This window comes from Globicephala melas, chromosome 2 (genome assembly GCF_963455315.2).
Source record: "Globicephala melas chromosome 2, mGloMel1.2, whole genome shotgun sequence".
In the NCBI taxonomy this organism is placed as follows: Eukaryota; Metazoa; Chordata; class Mammalia; order Artiodactyla; family Delphinidae; genus Globicephala; species Globicephala melas.
Window position 1 is genome coordinate 95,418,604 of NC_083315.2, and position 27,408 is coordinate 95,446,011.

The window sequence follows — 27,408 nt, forward strand, 5'->3', positions numbered from 1 at the left end:
ATTTTTTCATACAGCTCCTCAGGATTGCCATTCTAAACCTTTCCCATTCTTTCTTTTAGTGAATTGGTTCCAACATTTACTTAAAAAAATAGATACCATCTAAGGAGTTTTTCCTTAACTTCTACCTCTCCCATCCCAGCCTCTCTTTCAGGGCAGCCCAGCTGGACATGTGAGGGGTTCTGCCCCTATCATGGTGTGTGTGGGCTGCCTCTAACTGTACTTTGTAGTCTCGAGGCCCCTGCTGCTCTGCTTATAAACCTGCTCTAGTGGAGCTCAGTCCACAAACTCAGCTAACTACCTACCTCTCTGTCCTTATAATACAACTTAATTTCTGACTGTAAGCCCCATTCTGCCGATGTGGTTAAAAATATATTAACTTCTTTCCTTCTTAGGGCTTATGCCTTCTCCCCAGTGGAGCTGCTGAAGTAGGAAGGCTTGAGAATGGGGGGAGAATGAAGAGGGCAACCGTTGTTCACTTCGTCACTGCTCTGCCAGGTCACCGTTGAGAAGTGTTTCCACTCTCCTTGGCACGTGGGCATCACCCCTGAGCTTGCCTGGGATCCCGTATTTCTAGACAGATCACACAGCCCTCTGTCTCACAGGCTTTACCTCCTTCTGAGGGGCTGCAGGGCCCCATATCTCTGCTCTGGGAATCCACAGCCGGTTTTCTCTCTATTTCCTCCTCCTGTCCTGACTGTGGAAAACTCCAGTCTAGGGGAAATATGTCTCCCTTCATTTTCCTTCAAGAAACTTGTTCTTTAACCACAAATTCCCTAATTTCTCCTAAGAGCTTAAGAGTTTGGGAGAACAACAACAAAAAAAAAGCCAGAACTACAAGATGAAAAGACAGCCCTCAGAATGGGAGAAAATATTTGCAAACAAATCAGTGGACAAAGGATTAATCTCCAAAATATATAAACAGCTCATGCAGCTCAATATTAAGAAAACAAACAACCCAATCCAAAAATGGGCAGAAGGGGCTTCCCTGGTGGCACAGTGGTTGAGAGTCCGCCTGCCGATGCAGGGGACACGGGTTCGTGCCCCGGGCCGGGAAGATCCCACATGCCGTGGAGCGGCTAGGCCCGTGAGCCATGGCCGCTGAGCCTGCGCGTCTGGAGCCTGTGCTCTGCAACTGGAGAGGCCACAACAGTGAGAGGCCCACGTACTGCAAAAAACAAAAACAAAAACAAAACAAAACAAAACAAAACAAAAATGGGCAGAAGACCTAAATAGACATTTCTCCAAAGAAGACATACAGATGGCCAGGAAGCACATGAAAAGATGCTCAACATCACTTATTATTAGAGAAATGCAAATCAAAACTATAATGAGGTATCACCTCACACCAGTTAGAATGGGCTTCATCAGAAAATCTACAAACAACAAATGCTGGAGAGGGTGTGGAGAAAAGGGAACACTCTAGTACTGTTGGTGGGAATGTAAATTGATACAGCCACTATGGAGAACAGTATGGAGGTTCCTTAAAACACTAAAAATAGAATTACCATATGACCCAGCAATCCCACTACTGGGCATATACCCAGAGAAAACCATAATTCAAAAAGATGCATGCACCCCAATGTTCACTGCAGCACTATTTACAATAGCCAGGTCATGGAAGCAACCTAAATGTCCATCGACAGAAGAATGGATAAAAAAGATGTGGTACATATACACAATGGAATATTACTCAGCCATAAAAAGGAACGAAATTGGGTCATTTGTAGAGACATGGATGGATCCAGAGACTGTCATACAGAGTGAAGTAAGTCAGAAAGAGAAAAACAAATATCGTATATTAACGCATATATGTGTAACCTAGAAAAATGGTACACATGAACTGGTTTGCAGGGCAGAAGTAGAGACACAGATGCAGAGAACAAACATATGGACACCAAGGGAGGACAGTGGCAGGGGGTGGTGGTGGTGTGATGAATTGGGAGATTGGGATTGACATATATACACTAATATGTATAAAATGGATAACTAATAAGAACCTGCTGTATAAAAAAATAAATAAAATTAAATTAAAAAAAAAAAGCCATGACTTTTGAGCAAGGAGAGAGCTGACTGAATACTTTAAATATCAGAAGGAAAAACTCGTAGAATAATATCTCAAATGGGATTCCCATCACAGTAAACAAAACAAAAGCAAACAAACAAAAACCAGTCTTGGACTTTCCCAAACTCACCCCCATTCTCTTCACCACCATCAACCTTTCTGTATTCATTGCCTTCATTGTGTGTTAGTCACACCTTTAACTACTTGCTCTCTGGGTTCTGTTGCTGCCATTCTACCGAAAATGCCCTCCTAATTACTAATCCAACTTTTTAAAGTATCTTCCTCCTTTCTTCCTAACTCCCTAGTTTTTCTTCCAATCTCCCTCTCTCCCTCTGCATTACCTGACTATTCAGTGGCAGGCATTGTGCTATGCACTGGAAACACAAGAATGAATCAGACCCTTCTTATTTTTAAGGAATTTAGGATCAGGAGAGGCACATAGGTAACAAGCAACTACTTCACAAAAATCTGTTGCTTCTGTTTTTGATGCCAGGAAGGCCCTGGACCCTTCCTTGGTGATGTTCAGGGTTCTAACTCCTCTTTACATTTCCTCTCTCTCTTTTTCACTGGCTCCTATTAAATTTTCCACTTACCAAACTCCTTCCAAGAGTTTGCCCTGGGTTCTTTCTCCCTAGGCATGTTCCTTCAGAGAAATTCTTCCTGTCCATGTGGATGAATCCTAAAGCTGCATCTTTGGGTTGGCTGAACCAGTTCACTTCTCCTGTTAATGGGATCACTGATGTCTTTCAGAGTCTAAGACTGTCACCACCTTGTCTCTGTTCTCAGTGTCCAGCCAATTGCCACATCCAAATGGCTCTTCCTCTTCAGGGTCTCTCTCATTCAGCCTGTCCTTTCCTTGCTCACCCTATCACTTAACTGAAACCATTATAGCACTAAGAATTTTCTGCTTTGTTCTTCTTCATGCCTCGAATGTGGGCCTCTCACCTAAACAATCACAGTATCCTGGAAATTTGTCTCCCTGTCCCAAATATTTTACATACTGGAATAAACTTTCAATCGTACCACATCTATAATCATTTCACAATATATACACAGAGTTGTTTTGAGTTGCATGGGTCTAGTTGTACGCAAATCTTTTTTCAGTAGTAAATGCTATAGTACTACACAGTTCCTGGTTGATTGGACCCACAGATGCTCACCCTCGAATGTGGAGGAAACAAACTGCTTATGCAAAGGGCCAACTATAAGTTATACAAAGATTTTTGACCATGCAGGTGTTAGTGCCCCTAACTCCTGCATTTTTCAAGGATCAACTGTATATCAAATCATTATGTTGTACACCTTAAACTAATATAATGTTACATGAAAATGTAAGGCTCTTAGTACCAATTCCAACCTGGGGTGGGGAGAGATGATTCCCCACACCATCAAGCAATTCTCTGAGGCAAGCTGGGTGTCCTACCATTCAATTCAATTCTGACATTATCTACCTGGAGATAGCGTCAGGTCACACAGGTTATGGGCTCATTTTTACAAGACTGTTCTTCCCCACATTTCAGACTCCAGTTGAAAGTCCAAGTTGTCACCTGGGCCTCTGATTGACTTGCCTATAGATTGGAGATTCCAATGATCTTCTCAGATTTGAATAATTTGCTAGAGCCACCCGCAGAACACAGAGCAATAGTCTACTCAATAGATTACAGGTTTCTTATATTGATAAAAGAACATATCTCAGGGACAGCCAGGTAAAAGAAATGCATAGGGCAAGGTGTGGGGAAAGGGCCTGGAGCTTCCATGGTGCAGAGCTGCATGCCCTCTCCAGGCTCTCTACTCTTCCCAAATCCCCACCTTTTCCCCAACCTGGGAAGCTCTATGAACCCCATCCTTTGGGTTTTTATGGAGGCCTTATTACATAGGCATGGTTGATTAAGTCATTAGCCATTGGTGATTGATTCAACCTCCAGCCCCTCTCTCCTCCTCAGAGGTCGGGGGTGGAACTGAAAGTTTCAACCCACTAATCACAGGGTTGGCTCCCTTGGCAACCAGCCACCGGTCCTTCCTTCCCTGCGGTCCAAAAGTAACCTCAGAAACATCACAAAAGACACCTCTGTTACTCTCACCACTTAGGAAATTCCAAGGGTTTTAGGATATCTCTGTCAGAAATGGGGATGAAGAAAGACTAAATATATATTTCTTACTATAAATCACAGTATCATAGAGTCATATCTCAATAAACCTGGAGGGAAAAAGTACCACATCTATCTTGTCACTGACTTGTCCCAAATCCTTCATTGTCTCTTCTTTGTCAAAGGATTAAGTTTTAATTCTTCACCCAGCATTCAATGTCCCTATGATATAGTCCAAATATATGTTTCTAGCTTTATCTCAAGTACACCCTTGTGAATATCTGATACTGCAGCATATATTTATTGTCCCTCAGATACCAGATATATTGCCTAATTGCTTTCCCTGGTTCTTTTACAGCTAAAGTATACCACTGCTCATTGTTACATGTGAAAATCTTCACCATCTTTAAAAGTTCTCAAAAGTTTTATTCTATGAAGCTGTTCAGTTGTCCCTAATAGATGTCATATTTTCTGCCTTTGATTTCCCAGAATACTTTGTTTGAACCTCTTGCAGGGTTGTTATCTTACCGTTCTCTGTATTATGGCTATTTTCAACTTCTCTTATCTCCTTGCTAAACTTCAATCTCCTTAGAGATGGAGACTTTTCTTACTCATACTGTGGATTTAACAGTGCTTATCATTGTGCCTTCTATAAAGAGGGACCCAGTACCTATTCTTTCTTTGTTTTGAGTAACAGAACTCCTGTTTTTTCAGGGTGATAATGTGCCCAGCTAAAAATACTTACTCTCCAAATTCCCTTGCCAAATGGGTCAGTTCTGTACAAGGAGTTAAAAGCTGAGGCTTTCTGGCTTTCCGGTTATAGGCACCACACTCCTTTCAGCTTTGTTCTTCTTTGCACCTGGAACATGGACCTGAAGGCCATTATTAGGCTAGTCTCACAGTCACTAGATAATAAGCTTCAGGGTGAAGAATAAATTGATTCTGTCATTCAGCAAATATTTACTGAACACCTACTATAGTGCCAGGCACTATTATAGATGCTTCAAAAAGCGGCAGAGCAGAGGGATAAAAAGAGTCTAGATCCCAGATGGCATCATTAAACATTGAAACAGCTTTAACTGCTTACCTCCAAACTTCATGAATACCCTTTTCTTTAAGCTACCTTTACTAAGTTAGTTTGTTTGTTTTTTAAATTTATTTATTTAGTTAGTTTTGGCTGCATTGGGTCTTTGTTGCTGTGCGTGGGCTTTCTCTAGTTGCAGCGAGCGGTGGCTTCTCTTGTTGTGGAGCACAGGCTCTAGGCTCATGGGCCTCAGTAGTTGTGGCAAGTGAGCTCAGTAGTTGTGGCTCACGGGCTGTAGAGCTCAGGCTCAGTAGTTGTGGTGCATGGGCTTAGTTGCTCTGCGGCATGTGGGATCTTCCTGGACCAGGGCTCAAACCCCGGTCCTCTGCATTGGCAGGAGGATTCTTAAACACTGCGCTACCAGGGAAGTCCCTTTACTAAGTTTTATTATTTTCTTTTATTTTTAGCTGAATGCATTTCTTATCCATGCAATGATGTTCAATTACTTTTTCTATTGAAATAATCATATGGATTTTCTCCTTTACTCATTATTATTATTTTCAAATCTTTATTAACATTGCATTCTTGTAATAAGTCCTACTTGATTGACATGTAGTTATTGTTATGAGGATGATGATGATATATACATAGATTCAATTTGCTCGTATTTTATTTGTGATTTTTGCATTAGATCCATGAGAACCACTGGCCTGTAATTTTCCTTCCTTGTAATGTTTATGTCAAGTTTGGCATCAAACTTATGCTGGCCTTATAAAATAAGTTGGGACGTAGTCCTTCTTTTTCATTTTCAGAATGAGTTTGCAAGATTATTCTTATTTTCTTAAATGTTTGGAAGAATTTACTGATGAAGCATCTGGGCCAGGAGTTTTTATTGTTTTAATTATGGATTCAGTTTCTTTAAAAGATACAGGACTATTGAGATTTTCTGGGTTTTTTAAGTCATTTTTTGTGAATTGTGTTTTTCAAGGAATTTGTCCATTTCATTTAAACTCAAATTTATTTATTATCTGTTTATTTATTATCTTTTTAATGTCTGTGACTTCGTAGTGAAGTTGCCATTTTTATAGTTGGTATTAGCAAGTTGTATTTTCTTTCTTTTTTTCCCTTGTTTAATCTTTCTTGGGGTTTATCAATTTTTAAATCTGTTTTCAAAGAATCATCTTTTTTTGCCTGTGTTAATTTTCTCTAGTGTATATTTGCTTTCTATCTTATTGATTTCTGTTCTTATTTCCTTTGGGTTTAATTTGATGTATTTTTTTCAGCCTAGTTTCTTGAGAAGGATGCTTAAAGTTTTGATATTTAATCTTTCTTTCTTTTTAACATAATGCATTTAAAGTTATATATTTCTTTCTCAGAACAGCTTTAGCTGCAGACCACAAGTATTGATATTTCAAGTGTTCATTATCATTTAGTTAAAAATACGTTCAAATTTCCATTGTAATTTACTCTTTGATGCATGGGTTATTTAGAAGTATATTGCTTAATTTAAAATATTTTGGGATATTTTAGTTACTTTTCTGTTATTTATTTTTAGGTTAGTTCTACTATGGTCCAAGAATTTACTCTGTGTGATTGTATCCTTTGAAATTTGTTGATACTTTCCTTATGATCTATGTTAGTAAGTGTTCCATGTACATTTATAAAAACCATTGTTGAGTATAGTGTTATATATGTATAAATTATATCATTTTTAATCATATTGTTAAAATGTCATACATCCTACTAATCTTTTTATCTGCCTATTTTATCAGTTACTGAAAGAGATATATTAAACTATTTAATTATCATTATAAATTTGACCATTTTGCTATATATATATACATACATCCACATACATTGAAGCTATGTTATTAAAAACATAGAAATTTATGACTTCTGTTGAATTGACACTTGTATCATTATAAAATATCCCTCTTTATTTCTAGTCATACTTCTTGCCTTAGAGTCTTCTTAATCAGATATTATTATAGTTATATCAATTCTCTTTTGTGTAAAGTTGACATGGTATATCTTTTCTATTTTTTTACTTTAACCTTTCTGAGTCTTCACATTTAAGATGTGTCTCTCATCAAAGTCAGATTTGACTCTCAATTCTTCTGCCCTTTATTAGTTAAAGCTCAATTTCCTGACTATAAAATATGTATATATATATAATAGTTACTACTACAGTTGGTCCTCTGTATCCACAGCTGTGGAACTGTGGATATGGAGGGATGACTACACTATACTATTTTATATAAGAAACTTGAGCATCTGTGGATTTTGGTATCCATGGGGGTCTTAGTACCAATCCCCTGCAAATACCAAGGGACAACTGTACCATTAACTATTGTATTTAATAGATACACAATTGCACAATCTATCTTCTTATAGTTTTTTCCCATTTTTATTCCAAATAAATGCTATTCCAATGTAGCCCTTATTATATGATGATGTCATTTATATTAAGATAGGAAGAAAACATTTCTCTACTTTTGTTTGAGTTTCTGGTTCCTCATTATGAAACTAAATCTGGGGAAAATATTCATGTAATTGTACACTTCCTTCTTTGTAACACTGCTTCAGAAAGAAACATTAGGAAAGCCCCACTGGGACTTCTCTGGTGGTCCAGTGGTTAAGAATCCCTCGGTAATGCAGGGGATGCCCGTTTGATCCCTGGTCAGGGAACTAAGATCCCACATGTCGTGGGGCAACTAAGCCTGCATGCCACAACAGCTAAGCCCACGTGCCGCAACTACAGAGCCCATGTACTCTGGAGCCCACATGCCACAACTAGAGAGAAGCCTATGCACCACAATGAAGAGACCGCGAGCCACAGCTAAGACACAGTGCAGCCAAAAATAAACAAATAAATAAGTAATTTTTAAAAAGATTAAAAAAAAAAAGAAAGTCCCACTATTTGAAGGAATTCCCTGGTGGTCCAGTGGTTAGGACTCTGTGCTTCCACTGCTGGGGAGCCCGGGTTCGATCCCTGGTTGGGGAACTAAAATCCTGTAAGCTGCACCTGAAGGAAAACAAAAGTCTCACTATTTGACTTCCATGAGTTAGTAGGAGATATTCTGAAAATTTTCTGTTTATGAAGACAAAAAAATTATAAGCTATGTGTAAGCAGAAAAGAAGTGATTCATTCAAGATTATCATTTACTTCAGTTTGAGTGTCTATTTACACTCCATTCATCCATCCATTCATTCAGTCATTAATACATTTAACATATATTGAAGTTTCATCAAGTAGTAGGGACTGTGCTAGGAGGTTGGGGTACAAAAATGATTATGATAAAGTTTCTCCTTCTAAAAGAGAAGTAGGGAAGTCTAGCAAGTAAGAAAGATAAATACTAGGAAAATCTTATAGTATGTGATATATACAATGATAGCAGTATGTACAGGGTACTGTGAAAGTCTGTAGGAGAAAATGTAAACTTCCATCTGGAATACCCTCCTGCTTGTTTTTGTCTGTTTTGTGATGACTCAGATTTTCTAGCTGAAGGGACATTTGAATTGGGGCCTATGGAATGACTTGACATTAGAGGGTGAACCAAACAAGGTTTTTATATATAAAAAAAGAAAGCACCGTAAGTATTTTAAGCAGAAAGGGATTAAACATAGGGATTTATGTTCCTGTGAAATTACTGGAAGAGCTAGAAGAATGAGCTCTAGCCTGAGCCTCCAGTAATGCCTCACAAAATACCACCTATTATGGGATCGACTATCTTGCCACATTCAGGAGGTGGGAATTAAGAGATGTGCTGGACCTATTGATTTCAAAAACATAATACTGTGACTGAGACCCAGGCATCAGGAAGCTGGAATCAGGAAGCCATTGCTGCCAACAATATCTGTGAAGCTGGAAACTGTACTGGAATGCAGAAATAGCCATATCTGCACAACTTTCCTTGCCCATAGAAAACAAACACTGCTGGAATATGGCTTCTCATTCATTTCCACCTGATCTTTGAGTAATTGCATCTGATTGATGTAAACTAATTCACCCTCCCCCACCCCCTGCCAAACTCGTGCTGTAGGGAAGGCTGGGAGATGTGATTTTTAGCTTTCTAGGCTTTGCTAAACGAAGGAAGGTACACTAGTTAGAGGTGGGAATAAATGAAGAATGTGGATCAATCATCGAACATACCAGGGGAGGGGAATGGCTAAGATGGAGAAGTAGGAAGACGCTGAGCTCATCTCTTCCCACAGGCACACCAAAATTACAACTATTTACAGAGGACTATCAATGAGAACAACTTGAAGACTAGCAGAAAAGATCTTCTACAACTAAAGATTTAAAGAAGGACCCACAACGGGACTTCCCCAGTTGCGCAGTGGTTAAGAATCCACCTGCCAGTGCAGGGGACAAGGGTTCGAACCCCAGTCCGGGAAGATCCCACATGCCGCAGAGCAGCTAAGCCTGCGCGCCACAACTACTGAGCCTGCACTCTAGAGCCTGCGAGCCACAACTACTGAGCCTGCGTGCCACAACTACTCAAGCCTGCATGCCTAGAGGCTGTGCTCTGCAACAAGAGAAGCCACTGCAATGAGAAGACTGCACACCACAATGAAGAGTAGCCCCCGCTTGCTGTAACCAGAGAAAGCCCGTGTGCAGTAACGATGACCCAATGCAGCCATAAATAAATAAATAAATATTTCTAAAAATATAAAATAAAGAAGGACCCACAATGAGATGGGTAGGAGGGGCAGAGATACGGTATAGTTAAGACCCACTTCCCTGGGTGGGTAACCCAGAAATGGGAGGATTATCACAACTGCAGAGGTTTTTCCCAAGGAGCAAAGGGTCTGAGCCCCATATGGGGCTCCCTAGCCTGCAGTGGAAAGCTGAGCCCCGGAATGTTTGGTTTTGAGTAACATATTTGAAGACATAATAGCTGAAAATTTCCCTAACCTGGGAAAGAAAACAGACATCAAGGTTCAGGAAGTACAGAGAGTTCCAAACAAGATCAACCCAAAGAGGAACACACCGACACACTGTAATTAAAATGACAAAAATTAAAGATAAAATATTAAAAACTGCAAGGGAAAAGCAACAAGTTACATACAAGGAACTCCCATAAGCTTATCAACTGACTTTTCAGCAGAAACTCTGCAGGCCAGAAGGGAGTGGCAATATATATTTAAAGTGATGAAAGGGAAAAACCTACAACCAAGGATACTCTACCTGGCAAGGCTATCATTCAGATTTTAAGGAGAGATCAAGGATTACAGACAAGCAAAAGCTATAAGATTTCAGCCCCAAGAAACCAGCATTACAAAAAATGTTAAAGGGACTCCTTTAAGATGAAAAGAGAACTTCCCTGGTGGTGCAGTGGTTAAGAATCAGCCTGCCAGTGCAGGGGACACGAGTTTGAGCCCTGGTCCGGGAAGATCCCACATGCTGCAGAGCAAGTAAGCCTGTGCGCCACAACTACTGAGCCCGCATGCTGCAACTACTGAAGCCCACGCTCCTAGAGCCCGTGCTCCGCAACAAGAGAAGCCACTGTGAGGAGAAGCCCGCAGACCACAACCAAGAGTAGCCCCTGCTTGCCACAACTAGAGAAAGCCTGCATGCAGCAACGAAGACCCAACGCAGCCAAAAAATAAATAAATAAATAAATTTATTTAAAAAAAAAAAAAAGATGAAAAGAAAAGGCCACAACTAGAAATATGAAAATTACAAAAGGAAAAATCTCATTGGTAGAAGCAAATATACAGTAAAGGTAATAGATCAACCATGTATAAAACTAGTAGGAAGGTCTAAAGACAAAAATAGTAAAATCGTCTATATCCACATAAGTAGTTAAGGGACAAAACAAAAAACAAAGAGATGTAAAATACGGTATCAAAAAGAGTAAATGTGCAGGGGAAGTAAAACTGCAGGATTCTTAAATAAAATGTATTTGAACTTAAGAGATCAGCAACTTAAAACAATCATAATCATAAACCTCAAGGTAACCACAAACCAACATCTATAATAGAAACACACACAAAAAAAGAGAAAGGAATCCAAACACAACACTAAAGACAGTCATCAAATCACAAGGGAAGAGAACAAAAGTAGAAGAAAGGAACAAAAAGAACTACAAAAACAACCCCAAAACAATGAACAAAATGGCAATAAGTATATATCTATCAATAAATGTAAATGGACTAAATGTTGCAATCCAAAGACATAGAGTGGCTGAATGGATATAAAAACAAAACCCATATATATGCTGCCTACAAGAGAGTCACTTCAGATCTAAAGACACATATTGACTAAAAGTGAGGGGACAGAAAGTTATTTCATGCAAATAGAAACAAAAAGAAAGCTGGGGTAGCAATACTTAACATCAGACAAAATAGACATTAAACAAAGCCAAAGAAGACAAGAGACAAGGAAGGACGTTATATAATGATAAAGAAATCAAGCCAAGAAGCAGGCATAATAATTGTAAATATATATGCACCCAACATAGGAGCACTTAAATACATAAAGCAAATGTAACAGTCTTAAAGGGAGAAATTGACAGTAACCCAGTAATAATAGGGGGCTTTAACACCCCACTTACAACAATGGACAGATCATCCAGACAGAAAATCGATAAGGAAACACTGGCCCTAAACAGCATGTTGGACCACATGGATATATAATATGTATGTATGCATGTTTGTATGTATTTACAGAACATTCCATTCAAAAGCAGCAAAATACACATTCTTTCAAAGTGCACATGAAACATTCCCCAGGATAGATCACATGCTAGGCCACAAAGCAAGTCTCAGTAAATTTAAGAAGACGGAAATCATATCAAGCACTTTTGCAACCACAGTGCTATGGGACTAGAAATCAACTACAAGGAAAAAACTTCAAAACCCACAAACATGTGGAGGCTAAACAATATGCTACTAAAGGACCAATGGATCACTAAAGAAATGAGAGGAAATCAAAAAGTACCTGGAGACAAATGAAAATGAAAACACAACAAGCCAAAATCTATGGGATGCAGCAAAAGCAGCTCTAGGAGGAAAGTTTTTAGTGATACAAGTATACTTCAGGAAGTAAGAAAAATCTCAAATAAACAACCTAACTTTACACCTAAAGGAACTAGATAAAGAAAAACAAACCCCAAAATTATCAGTAGAAAAGAAATTATAAAAATCAGAGCAGAAATAAATGAAATAGAGGCAAAAAAAATTAGAAAAGATCAATTAAACTAAGATCTGGTTCTTTGAAAGGATAAGCAAAATTTGTAAAACTTTAGCCAGACTCATCAAAAAAAAAAGAGAGAGGGCCCAAATCAATAAAATCAGAAACGAAAAGGAAAAGTTACAACTGACACCACAGAAATACAAAGGATCATAAGAGATTACTATGGTTATATGCCAATAAAATGGATAACCTAGAAGAAATGGACAAATCCTAGAAAAGTACAATCTCCAAGACTGAATCAGGCAGAAATAGAAAATATGAACAGACCAATTACCAGTAATAAAATTGAACCAGTAATCAAAAAACTCTCAGCAAACAAAAGTTCAGGAGCAGAGAGCATCATAAGTGAATTCTACCAAACATTTAAAGAAGAGTTAACACCTATTCTTCTCAAACTATTGCAAAAAACTGCAGAGGAAGGGACACCTCTGAACTCATTCTACAAGGCCAGCATCACCCTGAAACCAAAATCAGACAAAGATACCACAAAAAGAAAATCACAGGCCAATATCACTGATGAACATAGATGCAAAAATCCTCAACAAAATATTAGGAAACTGAATCCAACAATACATTAAAAGGATCATACACCATGACCAAGTAGGACTTATCCCAGGGATGCAAAGATTTTTCAGAATCTGCAAATCAATCAATGTTATACAACAGATTAACAAATCGAAGAAGAAAAATCAGCTGAAAAGATGCAGAAAAAGCTTTTGATAAAATTAAATATTGATTTATGATAAAAAAAACTCTCCGTGAAGTGGGTATAGAGGGAATATTCCTCAACATATATGCCATATATCGCAAACCCACAGCTAACATCATACTCAGTGGTAAAGAATTAAAGCATTTCCTCTAAGATCAGGAACAAGACAAGGATGCCTGCTCTTACCAGTTTTATTCTACATAGTATTGGAAGTCCACTCACAGCAATCAGACAATAAAAAGAAATAAAAGAAATTCAAATTGGAAAGGAAGAAGTAAAACTGTCATTGTTTGAAGATGACATGATATTATATATGGAAAAGTCTAAAGATGCCACCCAAAACTATTCATCAATGAATTTGGTAAAATTGAAGGATAGAAAATTAATACAAAGAAATCTGCATCATTCCTGTACACTAACAACAAATCATCAGAAAGAGAATTTAAGAAAACAACCCTATTTACAACTGCATCAAAAAGAATAAAATACCTAGGAATAAATCTAAGTAAGGAGGTAAAAGATCTGTACTCAGAAAACTGTAAGATGCTGATGAAGGAAACTGAAGATGACACAAATAGATGGAAAGAATGCAGACTGATAATACTCCTTAAGAATATCTATGTGTTCATGGACTGGAAAAACTAATATTGTTAAAATGACCATGCCACCCAAGGCAATCTACAGATTCAGTGCAATCCTTATCAAAATACCAATGGCATTTTCCACAAAACTAGAATAAATAATTGTAAAATTTGTATGGAATCACAAAAGACCCAAAATAGCCAAGACCATTTTGAGAAAGAACAGAGCTGGAGGAATCACATTCTCTGACCTCACACTCTCCTAGAAAGCTACAGTAATCAAAACAGTATGGCACTAGCACAAAAATACACACATAGGTCAATGAAACAGAATTGAGAGTCCAGAAATGAACCCACACTTATATGGTGAATTAATCTACAACAAAGGAAGAAGAATATACAATGGGGAAAAGATAGCCTCTTCAATAAATGGTCTTGAGAAAACTGGACAGCCACATGCAAAAGAATTGAACTGGATGACGTTCTCACACCATATACAAAAATAAACTTAAAATAGATTAAAGACTTAAATGTAAGACCTGAAACTGTAAAACTTCTAGAAGAAAACATAAGCAGTATGCTCTTTGACATTGGTTCTAACAATATTTTTTTGGATATGCTTCCTTAGGCAAGGGACACAAAAGAAGAAACAAACAAATGGGACTACATCAAACTAAAAAGCTTTTGCACAGTGAATGAAACTATCAACAAAATGAAAAACCTGCCTACTGAATGGGGGAAGATATTTGCAGTCAATATACCTGATAAGGGGGAACTTCCCCAGTGGCACAGTGGTTAAGAATCCACCTGCCAAAAAAAATAAAAAATAAAAAATCCACCTGCCAATGCAGGGGACATGGGTTCGATCGCTGGTCTGGGAAGACCCCACAGGCCGTGGAGCAACTAAGCCCATGTGCCACAACTACTGAGCCTGTGCTCTAGAGCCTGTGAGCCACAACTACTGAGCCCATGCCCCCCTAGAGCCTGTGCACTGCAACTACTGAGCCCACATGCTACAACTACTGAAGCCCGTGTGCCTAGAGCCCATGCTCCACAACAAGAGAAGCCACCACAATGAGAAGCCCGCGCACCGCAACGAAGAGTAGCCCCCACTTGCCACAACTAGAGACAGCCTATGCACGGCAATGAAGACCCAACACAGCCAAAACATATATATACTTATGTATATAAATATATTTATATATTTATATACAATGGAATACTATGCAGCCATAAAAAAGCACGAAATCTTGCCCTTTGCAGCAACATGGATGGACCTGGAGGGTATTATGCTAAATGAAATGTCAGAGAAAGACACATACTGTACAATATCATTTATATGTGGAATCTAAAAAATAAAACAGGGGCTTCCCTGGTGGTGCAGTGGTTGAGAGTCCTCCTGCCAATGCAGGGGACACGGGTTCGTGCCCCGGTCCGGGAAGATCCCACGTGCCGCGGAGCGGCTAGGCCCGTGAGCCATGGCCGCTGAGCCTGCGCGTCCGGAGCCTGTGCTCCGCAACGGGAGAGGCCACGACAGTGAGAGGCCCGCGTACCGCAAAAAAACAAACAAACAAAAAACACAAATAAAACAAATGGACAAACATAATAAAACAGAAACACAGTCATAGACAACAGGTGGTTGCCAGAGGGGAGGAGCCTGGTTGGGGGGGGGATAAGAGAAATAACTAAGGGAGATTAAAAGGTACAAACTTCTAGTTACAAAATAAATGAGTCATGGGTGTGAAATGTACAGTGTGGAGAATATAGTCAATAATTACATAGTATCTTTTTATGGTGACAGATGGTAACTAGACTTATCGTGATGATAATTTTGAAATGTAAAGAAGTATCAAATCACTATGTTGTGCACCAGGAACTAACAGTGTTGTAGGTCAACTATACTTCAAAAACAGAAAAACTCTTAGACAAAGAGATCAGTATTGTGGCCAGAGGTGGTGGTGGCGGGGTAGGAGGAGGGGGAATTGGATGAAGGTAGTCAAAGGTACAAACCTCTAGTTATAAGATAAATAAGTACTAGGGATGTAATACAAGGTGATACATGTAATTAACATTGCCATATGTTATATATGAAATTTGTTAAGAAAGTAAATCCTAAGAGTTCTCATCACAAGGAAAAATTTTTTTCTATTTATTTTATTTTGTATCTATATGAGATAATGGATAGTCACTAAACTTATTGTGGTAATCATTTCATGATCTATTGTCAAGTCATGTCAAATATGTCAATATATGTCAAGTCATATCAAATCATTGTGCTGTACACCTTAAACTTATAGAGTGCTGTATGACCATTATATCTCAATAAAACTGGAAGGAAAACATATACGAGGGGAAGATGAGGTGGGAGTAGGAGGGTCAGATGGAGAGATTAGTACATCAAAGGGAGGCAAAATAACACAGAGATTTGGGAAATTTCTGGGATGGCTGGAAAGGAAAAACAACAAAGGATGTTTCTGGAAGGAAGTATCACCCGGATGATGAGAATGGACTTGGAGAAGGTGGCACAAGAGGAATATTAAACTTAGGCAGACCAACCAAGAGGCTATTGCACTAATCAAGGTGAGTGATGATGGTGGTCTGAACTAAGACTGCAGTGATAGAAATGGAGAAAAGAGACAATTCGGGGAGTTAGTTAAAGTATCATGATCATTTGTATCATATACTCTTCTTTTCTAATGGTGATTTTTCTCTCTGGAACGCCTACTTTGTTCTAGATTTTTGCTTGTTTTAATATAAGACTTACAGAATATATTGTTCTAGCCCATGGTGATTCTCAGTTTTACTGAATATCTGCAGCAGTTGTGGTTAATGCTGTCTCTACCCTCATGTAGTTTCATATATTGGTTGTCTTCCCAATTAGAAAGGAAACTCCTAAACAGCAGAGGTCACATTTTATACTCACTTAATATATTAAGATGTAACATTTGAAAATTTTGACTGAAGTACATAGAGTCAATAGATACATTTCCTGGAGAGGTTCCAGATAAAGAGGTGAAGTTTCAAAGGTTATGTCTCAAAACAGATCACATGACTTACAACACTTACCTACACTGAGGATCAAAAGAATAAGCCTGAGGAAGAATTTTAAAGAAAATTTCTCTGGAGAGATCTGGGCTGGGATTCTAACTTTCTAACTTTCCCCAAGGGGGCAGGATGAGGTACCTTCACCTTATCTTAAGCTCAGTGCAAAGGTCTTATTAGCAATGCTTACTGAACTTGATAGGAAATTAGGACAGAGAGAAGACCAGAGTTTTCCTCGTGTTTGAGAAATCTAAAAGGCATCAGACAGCCTGGTTTGCTTTAGATGGAGGAATTGGGGGAGTGTGCATGACTCATATCAAGGGAATCTCGGATGAGAAATCCTCAGTGATAGGGCTCTTTCTAGGAGTCTGCTAAATAGCTCGTAAGAGTCAGTGTTATTCACCAGAGTGCAAAACCATTTTATGATAGTACTAATTAGGTGAGAGTTTTCCTGCTCTTCACAGTCTCTCCTCTCTCTTCTCATACCCTTTGGCCTTGGAAGAAGGGATCACAACTAGGTTAGCAAAATGGAGAAGGGGAAGAACAAGGAAGAAGGACTCCTCCTCCTCTACCCAACCACTTTCCTGACCTCCTACCCATCAAAAGCCTTACAGGAGGCGGGAGGGAGGAGTTTTAATTCTATATCCAATTTGAAGTTTTGATTATTACATGTAATTAGATACTCAATTATGAATTTGAAACTGTATTTGCAACTTGAAAGGACAGTTGGATTTTTTTATTACGTGAGTGATAAGAATAATAATAGGACTTTTCAGTTTTCGTCCCACTCAGAAGAAGAATGTTCCTGATTGATTAACCTTTAAAGGGAAAATGTGAGACAATATAAAGTTGCTTGGTGATTATACCCCATGAATCCTGTTCGGTAAACTAGTGGATAAACTTTGTCATTCCCAGAGGAACTGCTGGTGCAACCCTGGTCAGTAAGTGGAAAAGGCAACATGGTTTGGTATAAAGAGGCTTCTGCTACATTTTAGCTATGTGGTCTTGTGAAACACACCTAATTTCTACAAATCATTGTTTCCTAATCTGTAAAATAAAGTGAATACATACTACCTGCCTTTTTGACTTCACAGTATGGTTAGGAAGATCAAATAAGATCGTATACTTGAAAATGTTCCTAAATTCCAGAACATATTCAAAATCAATTAAGTACTTGAGGATTAATGTACCTTGACTAGGTGGTACTTTGAAAGCTCTTAAAACTTTTCCTTTTGCCCATGGACTGAGCCATCCTAAACCCATAGCCAAATAACAACAATTGAAGAAGAAGAAAACTCCAGAGAAGGCTATTCCACCGAATCCCCAGTGGCCCCTTCCTTTTACTAACACTGCCAGGATAATCTGTTCTGCCTGAGTATTCTTAATGTTTATCACCACTTAGAAAAGCCACTGACAACTTAGCACCAATGAAAGTTTTCTTCCCTCATCAGTTCTTCAGCACCTTCTCCAGCATGAGTGTTGAATTGCTGGCCAATTACTTGGAAACTGAAGTGAGCCCAAGAGAGTCAGTGAATTACTAAGAAAATCGTTTACATAGGGAGGTAATGTCGATGGAGAAGGCTGATTGAAAAAATGTCTTCATTATTCTCATAGAAGGGCTGGGAAAGCAGAACAGAGTGTGAGGAAGAGACCGAGGAATGACTTTTCTTGTCAAAAACAAGGAAAACAGTATGAGCATCTCACAGACAATACGATATCTGTTTGTAGTTATGGCGTGGGATCTCCCTGACAAAACCGGTGGAAAACTGGCTGCTGCTAGTTGAAAAGTATTCTAGCGGCGCTTGAATGTGGCATTGCTCTGTGGTACTGTATAGAATTAAAAAAAGAAAAAAATGGGGTTATTTGTGTAAGAAAATGGACCATGAAATCTAAGGGATGCTTGAGTTTCTGCAGGAAACCATTCCCCTTCTCCCTCTCCCCAGAGTGTTTCAAACTTAAATTTTAAGCTTCTTGAAACCAGTGATGATGAATTCCACCACCTCCACCATCACACCACATCTGTCTGCTTTTTCTCCTGTGAGTGGTGCCATTTAAAAGAATATAAACCAGCTCTTCCATTACTTCCTAGGAGCTTATGCTCTAAAATGAACTTTGTATTCACAGACTGGTAAGAGAATAAGTACACTATGCAACAGAGGGGCTCAAGGAATGGAAATGATGGTTAGAAATTCTATTAATTATTCTGCATTCAGATGTTAAAAGTGATATATATATGTATATGTGTGTGTACATATATATGTGTGTGTGTGTGTGTGTGTGTGTACTGGAATGGTTGAGGACTGGAGGGCAGTGTAAGGGTGCTATTTTAGTTGGTGGAGAGATGAGATGTTATCTAAAGTCAAAAGAAAAAAATAATACTCCTTAAGTATAATATTTGAAGTTCTAACAGTAATGAAGAAATGACTACAAATAATGACTACAAATAAGTTAACTCTACAAACTAGGAAAGAAGGGGGAGGAAGTAGAATTGAGTTAAAGTGCTTTATCTTTTATGGTGGACAGCCAAAAATACTGTCTAAAGTCGACAAGTCAAGACACAGAAGTATAAAATTTTTTGTGGTGATGGAAGTGACTATCTTTGGTTATAAACACAAGAGCAGTGGCTTCCCTAGGGGCTGAAGCAGGGCTTCAGGGGGCAAAATGTACAGAGGAGGTGGCCTCTTCTCCCCACCCTCTTCCATTCAACTGGAACAACTCTGCTTTTTATCTGTTTTACATCTTGGGTTACAGTGAAATATTTTACTGAAAAAAAAAACGGTCCCTTGGGCTTCCCTGGTGGCGCAGTGGTTGAGAGTTCGCCTGCCAATGCAGAGGACACGGGTTCGTGCCCCGGTCCAGAAAGATCCCACATGCCGCGGAGCAGCTGGGCCGGTGAGCCATGGCCACTGAGCCTGCGCGTCTGGAGCCTGTGCTCCGCAACAGGAGAGGCCACAACAGTGAGAGGCCCGTTTACTGCAAAAAAACCCAAAAAAAAACAGAAAAAACGGTCCCTTGTTTTTAAAATGTTTGGAAAACATCATCTAGGATAAGATGCATCCATTAAAAAGATTTGGATTAAAAACGTAAATTTCGGTAGGGCCAAAGAAATTACAGAGAAATGTAAGGGATAATACTTAAGCATAATACATATCCATATGATCTCTCTTTTGAAAACGACCCACTTCCATAGACGTGCTGCCCCAGAAACCATGATTTCCCACCTGATCACGCCATCACTTACTGAACCAAGAGTGAAGAGCTCATGGAAGTTTGGTTGTTTTAAATGTGGGTACTTAGGTTCTAGACTCTGGGATTTGAACTGAGTTGATGTATACTTGGGAGCTGTGGCTGTCATGGTCATTTTCCAGGAAGACAATAAAGAAGTAGAAGAAAGCAAACAGTGGGGAAAGAGGTATTAAAGAGCGCCAGAGACGAAAATTTCCCCTTCTTTGCATTTCGCAGTTCCCCATCCCTGAGGAAACTATTGGATTTCATTATCTGAGATCTTTCCATAAAACCTCCATTATGTTTGTCAAGTGTGCATGGGACTTTTTTCCTTGGAACCAGCAATAAAGGAAGAGAAGAGAAGGGGAGAAACGCTTGACTAATATATAGAAGGGAACTCATAGAAACTTGGGGAGAGAGCTTAGAATGATTTGAAGGTGATAGGGGCAGTTAATGAAACTAGTACAAGAGAAAATCGTTAGAATTCAGAGAGGCTCAGATGACTGACATTGAAAGGGCACAGCCCATGAACATCTGCAAGGTGACTTAGTTGCTGGGGCTCAGAGAACCTATGCGATGAGGATCTGGTGACCGGGAAGACCTAAAACCAAAAAGTCTATCAAGGGCATGGACAGAAAAAGACTTTTACCTTTCCTAGGGACAGAGAGAACGAAGGGAAGTACCTTACCATTGGATTGGGGTTAGAAGTAGAAAGAATAAATAAAAGATAGTTACAGCTACAGATAGAGCCAGCTGTTTAGAAATGATGATAGGAAGCCAGGGGTGACTAGCATGGACCGAGTAGTGCTTGAATCTATCAAATTAATTGCACTGAGAAATCTGTTTGTATGTGACTTACCTAATTTGTACATGGCTTTTATCATGACATTCCTATAAAGCATAGTGATAAAATAGTTCAGTAAGCCAGATGCTTGGTCCACCTGGTTCCATGAATTAGACTCAATTCAACCATCCATAGCTTCCCAAGTTTCATTCCAAAACCCACCGCAGTTCTTGGCAGAAGAAGGGTCTGTTGGTTAATAGGCTCTACACAGGAGGTGCTGCATAAACAGGCAGCAAACATTTGCTCTCTTCAGAAATGCTGCAGCCTAGTGAATTATCGGGGGTGGGGGGTTGCATTGTAAAAGGGAATACTGAGGGTATAAAAGACTCACCCCAGTATTTTGGTGTATAGGAAAAGTTGCTGCAATACAACGCTATGCACCTCTGGGAAATCTCTTTGTCTTCCTGGACTCTCATTTCTCTAGTGATGGGGAAGACACCAGAAGAGCTGGCATGCCATTTCTTCTCTTCCTTCCTTCCTTCCTTTCTTTTCTTTCTTTTTCTCTCTCTCTCTCCCTCCCTCCCCCCCCTTCCTTCCTTCCTTCCTTCCAGCTGCGCTGGGTCTTAGTTGCAGCACACGGGATACTAGTTGCAGCATGTGGGTGTCTTAGTTGCGGCATGCAGACTCTTTAGTTGCGGCATGTGAAACCTTTGCTGTGGCCCCTTTGCTGTGGCATGTATGTGGGATCTAGCTCCCCAACCAGGGATCAAACCCGGGCCCCCTGCATTGAGAGCACGGAGGCTTACCCACTGGACCACCAGGGAAGTCCCATGCCATTTCTAAAAGGATCTGGCCCCTGACCCCAATACTTGAGGTAATTACCTACAATGCAGCTTTGTTGATCAAGTATCAAATACTTCCAGGTCATGAACATATTCAGGAAGACCACTGCCTTTCAAGAGGTAGATAGAGAGTAAAAGAACATCTTACTACTTTTAGAAAATCACAAACATAATACACCTTCCTTTAAATGTGTTAAAACCTAATGCTGCTTTCCTAATCTATAGATTTATAGAATTCTGTAAATATCCTACACTAATATCAATTGCATAAGCACTATTAAAGAAACATTTGACTCAACCTTGGAAAAAGGTTTCCTTCTTCTGAGTAGGAGAAAAGAAACTGCTAGTATTTCTTATTTGGCTGTCACAAGCATATTTGCACACACCTATTTATTTAAAAGTATTTGCCTTTGCCCTAAAGGTGCATTTTCTTTTGAAATCAGTAAGGTTACCTCCACAGTCTTATTATTTTGACCAATATGTGCTGTTGTTCAGCAAAACATTCAGGAGAAATCATTAAATGGATAAGCAGTCTGTGAATTTGCAATTGTGTGCTATATCACCTGCTATATCACCTTTCGTACTCCATGTTCTGACATAGTGCCCTGGCTCTTCTAGAAGGATATCTGCATTATTGTCTTTGGGAATAAGAATAGATTAGAGTTTGCTGCTATGTAACAATGATCCATTACTACACAGTGGCTTTCACACATGGTTACCAAGCTCCAAATGGACTTTAGCTCTGTGGTCCTTGCTATGGGGCTAACAGAGGCCAATTTGCTATACCAGGGTTTTCCCTAGTACATCCAAGTACATCCATGGATTCTGGTTTTCACAGTCAAGCTGACAGAGAATTTTGTAAATATCCTACACTAATGTCAATTGTTTAAGCACTACTAAAGAAATATTAAATTCAACCTTGGAAAAAGGTTTCCCTCATCCCAGATCTACTACATCACAACCTCACCATCCCAGCTACCCACCACCAATGTGTCCACTCTTTGAAGCAGCAGTTCTCAAACTTAGCTGCATATTGGAATCACTCAAGGAGCTTTAAAGCATAATGATGCCTAGTTCCATCTATGGAGATTCTGAATCAATTGGTCAGTGGTGTGGCCTGAGCATCAGGGTATTTGGAAGCTGCCTAAGTGATCCTAGTAGGTAGGCAAGGTTTGGAGCCACTGTTCTAGGGCTCCTTAGACTGTGGGAAGGGAGACTGACGATTTCAGTGTCACTTCCTTTCATTGCCCTTGGCCATGGGGCTCCCTGAAAGAACTAGTTCAGGGATATGTTGATGTGCAAATACTATGGGAATCACTTCATTTCTCACTCTTAGGAGGAAGAGATTGTCTCTATCTTCCAAAAAGGTTTCCTCAGTATTGATGACCTTTGCCCTTATAGGTCACTCGACCTCACATCCCCCTGAAGTCCTACAAGTGATATTTGGAGTAAGCAGTCTAAGAAGATGGCCTATGTATAAGCATGCTCCAGGCTTCATAGCCTGTGAACTACAGCCATACCTTCCATCATATACTAAGCACAAAATGTAAGGAAATAAGTAGGTACCCTTTGTATTGCTGACAAAATTCTTAACTCTTTTGACCCTTGTTGCTTTTCCTCTGCCTCCCTCAAAAGTTCAAAAAGACAAATCCATGGATGCTTCTTCCAGCTACTTGCCATATTTCCTGCCATCTTGCCTTTGCTTATGCTTTGTATCTTTGCAATGCCTTTCTTCTTATTCCTTCTCCACCTGGTGAACTCATTACACTGTGCAATTGTCCCAAACAATCCTTCCTCTAAACAGAATTGATTGTTCTTACATGCTTACACCTCATCTTGAACCTATTTTAATGGCAGTTCTTATCAAATTGCATCATAACCAGTTGTGTTCACAATCATCGTCTCTGCCAGATCAATCCAACAAACATTTAATGAGTGGCCACAAGTGCAACACAAAAGTGAATCATTCTCTCTACCTCCTCTGTCATTTAGGAGCTCATACTGCAATGGGAAAGATATATATATCATTATAATATACCTGGATAGAGGCTATAAAACATAGGTATATAATGTTAAGGAAAACTCTAAGTGCTTAGGGCTATTGTTTAAGATAGGAATACTTAATTTCTGGATGTCAGAATCATCCTCAATTGTAATGGGAAGCTGGATTATTTGTATAAATAACTAACCTTTGTCAAAACGGTCTTTCAGAAAAGTCTTATCAATACAGCAAGAGACAATGTTCTGGCTATGATCAACTATTGGTCACCTACAGAACGGTTATTGTTATGATGTTATGAGCTGTGTAGAACCTTTTAAAATTTTGTGCTACCTCCAAAGGGCTGGACAAATTTCTATGATTTCAAGGTACAAATCCCCAGATGCAGGAGGAAAAAATAGAGGGCTTTGAATTTATTAGATTTGGATCTGAACCTAGGCTCTATTGTTTATTAATTAAGCGGCCAAGGTACTTGTTTTCTCTGAACATCAATTTCTTTCTACAATGAGGATAAAAATAGATACCTCACTTGACTGTATGGATGAGTAAATAAGACAATGCATGCAGAGCACTTAGCACAGTGCCTGGCACATAACAAGAACTCAGTAAATGTTGGTTTCCCTCTATGTACTTCTAAAAAGTTAAAAAGAACAGGTTGGTGCAGAGCCAGAGGGAAAAATGCTAGAAGGACTTTTGGAGCAGATATCAATTGCTTGCTCCTCCTTTGATCTGGTAAGTAGTGTTATTCCACAACTTGCTGAGCTTGTCCAGCATCTGAAGAGTTAATTTTCAACTCCAATTCCCTCTCCAAGTTTAGACTCAGGCCACTTGGGTTCAGAGTTTCCTGTGTCCAGGGTGAGCAGAATTCATGGCCTTCCTCCTGTGCTAAGCTCCCGAGTCTGGCAGCTGGAGAAGAACTCACGATTTCTTTCCCTCTTCAACACCACACAAGGCTGCCAGGAGAGGAGAAAGAAGGTTGTTTCATCTGCAGTTCAGTAAATATTTCAGGGCTGGGCAGAGAGCAAGGACTTGTAAAATGAAAGAGGAAGGGCTTTCTGATTCGTGTCTGGCTCTCCCAAACCCTGAGCAATCTGTTCCTGTTTAAAACAAAAAGCAAAACATGTTTCCTCAAACTGGTTTAAGAGAATAGTGATGACTAAGACAGTATATTTATTTCCGCTGTCATAGGAGTCATGGATTCTTGGTTTAAAAAAAAAAAAATTATCCTGTATTTTAAAAAATACCATGGTTCCCTTTCTAGGGACTCTTGAAAAGAAATTCTTTTTTGGACACTAAGATGTCAGAGGAGCAAGTTCTCAATTCTGAAACGTTTCCTTGGTCAAAAAGATTAGAAAAGTTTGTTGAAAAGAACACAGATCTAAAGATGGTTAGCAAGGTTAAAAAATTAAAAGAGGACAAATGGAAATTACATTCATTCATTCAATAAATAATCATTACACACCTATTGTGTTCCAGGGATTGTAGATACAATTCTGAGTTAACAAAGCTGAACAAGATGTACCTGACTCCTCATGTTAACAGCCTAGGGGGCTGCAGACAAGTAAACACATCATTACAATACAGTGTGATAAAGGTCCTGAGAGTAGAAGTTTGAGGCTGCATAGGAGGGGACTCAGAGATCCAAAGGATGAGCAGAATTCAGTCAGATGAAGAGAGCTGTGGGTGCAAACAGTGTTCTAGGCAGAGTGAATCGCTATTTGAAGCCTTAGACATAAGAGAGAGTGGAGTGGGTTTGAGGAATTAAACTCATTTTAATGTATCTGAATGTTGCGGGAGGAGTAGCTGGAGATGAAGTTGGCAGGATACCTATTGTCTTCCTTTCAGCAGCTTGATGCTGGTAAGGTGTGGATTTAGGATCGAGAGGAAGGTATAACTCCCTGCAGATTTTGGGCCCAAGTCATTTTCTTGAACCGAAACTTGCCAAGAGAGGTGTGTAACATGTTTCCTTGTTTCCCATTCTGCTATTGTTTCAAGTGTGAATAGTTTCCAAAGGAAACTCGAGGGATGCTTGATGGGGCAAGATTCAGGTATTCCTTGGCCCACTTGCTAAATATCAGAACCTCATCTCAGGTCTCAACTCCTGGGATGTTGGCATCCTTGGCAGATGGAATCCACTGTTTAATGTATCAACTAATAAATGGAAGATGAGGGGGACCGTGATGGGAACAGCTCCTAGATACAAGGGCTTCCTGAGCACTTAGCTGGTAACTGATAATTATCAATTATCTTTGACTTGTCGCTATGAGTTGAAGGATGAGGAGGCAAAAAAACACCAGAAGAATAAATCTTTGAATGATGAGCAACTTAAATAATGATTAGAACCACTGGACATGCGGCCATTTTAACCCTTGCTACCTTAAAAACATAGCCATGGGTTTGTTTCCATTAAAAATACAATTCTCTATCCTTCCTGGGACACTCATGAATAATCATCTTAAAAATAGCCATGAAATCAGAGCATTAGAAAGAGTTCAGGGGTCTTTTGGTCCGACAGCTTTATGTTAGCAATGAGGAATCTCTTTTCCAGACAAGTGAAGCAGTGCATCTTCTGGTTCCTGCCTCAGGGCTTTTACACTTGCTGTTCCCTCTGTCTCCCTACCTCTGCTTTGCTTGTCACCTCATTATTCAGGATTCTGCTCAGGATTTATTGAATTCCCTAATTAAAATAGCTTCTGACCAATTTTTCTAAATATCTTTACCTGCTTTATTGTACATACATTTTCTGAAATATTGTTTCCTTGTTTATTGACTATCTCTTTTACTAGAATTTAACTAAAAATTTATCTTCATCGTTGCTATGTCCCCAGCATTTAAAATAGTGCCAGGAAAATAATAGGACTTAATGAATGTATTTTTAAATTTTATGAATGAATGAAAAGTAGAACTTGGGTCTGCTAGATTATTGACCTTCCTATTACTCCAGCGCTTCTCAAATTTTAATGTGCGTATGAATCACTTGGAGATCTGGTTAAAATCCAAATTTGATTGAGAATGTCTTGAATTCTGAGATTGCACATTTCTGGGAAGATCTCAGAGGATGCCAGTGATTCAGGTCCATGGCCCACATTCCAAGTACCCTCCTGCAGCTGTGCTCCTGAAGCAAAAGTTAACTCTGCTTTGCCAGAACCTTTTTGATAGTCTATTTAAATACATATGATTTAGCCTTACATTTTTTTTCAAGGAGAAGGGAGTAGGTTGCACTTTTTGCAAAATTTTATTATAAAAGTTTTCAAACATAAAGAAAAGTTGAAAGATTTTTATACTGAACCCACCACCTAGACTACACCATTAACATGGTACAACTCTTGCTTTTCACATTTCAATCTATCATCTTTCTTTTTTAAAATTAATTAATTAATTTTGTTTTTGGCTGAGTTGGGTCTTCATTGCTGCACACAGGCTTTCTCTAGTTGTGGAGGGCAGCAGTTACTCTTCGTTGCGGTGTGCGGGCTTCTCATTGCGGTGGCTTCCCTTGTTGCAGAGCACAGGCTCTAGGCGCTCAGGCTTCAGTAGTTGTGGCTCGGGTGCTCTAAAGCACAGGCTCAGTAGTTGTGGCTTGCGGGCTCTAGAGCGCAGGCTCAGTAGTTGTGGCGCACGGGCTTAGTTGCTCCGCGGCACGTGGGATCTTCCCAGACCAGGGCTCGAAGCCGTGTCCCCTGCACTGGCAGGAGGATTCTTAACCACTGAGCCATCAGGGAAGTCCCCAGCTATCATCTTTCTATCCAACCTCAATCTATATTATATCTTGATGCGTTTCAAGCTGAGTTGCAAACAGCAGTGCACGTCTTCCAAAATATTTCTAAGCTGCATTTTAAAAAGTGACTCTTCCTG

General features: G+C 39.4%; 1 long non-coding RNA gene across 1 annotated transcript in view; it reads left to right on the plus strand.

The window, feature by feature from the left end:
* The window catches only part of LOC132596858 (uncharacterized), a 152,553-nt gene that overhangs the window by 80,723 nt on the left and 44,422 nt on the right, over positions 1-27,408 (plus strand). The gene's annotated exons all lie outside the window — the stretch shown is intronic.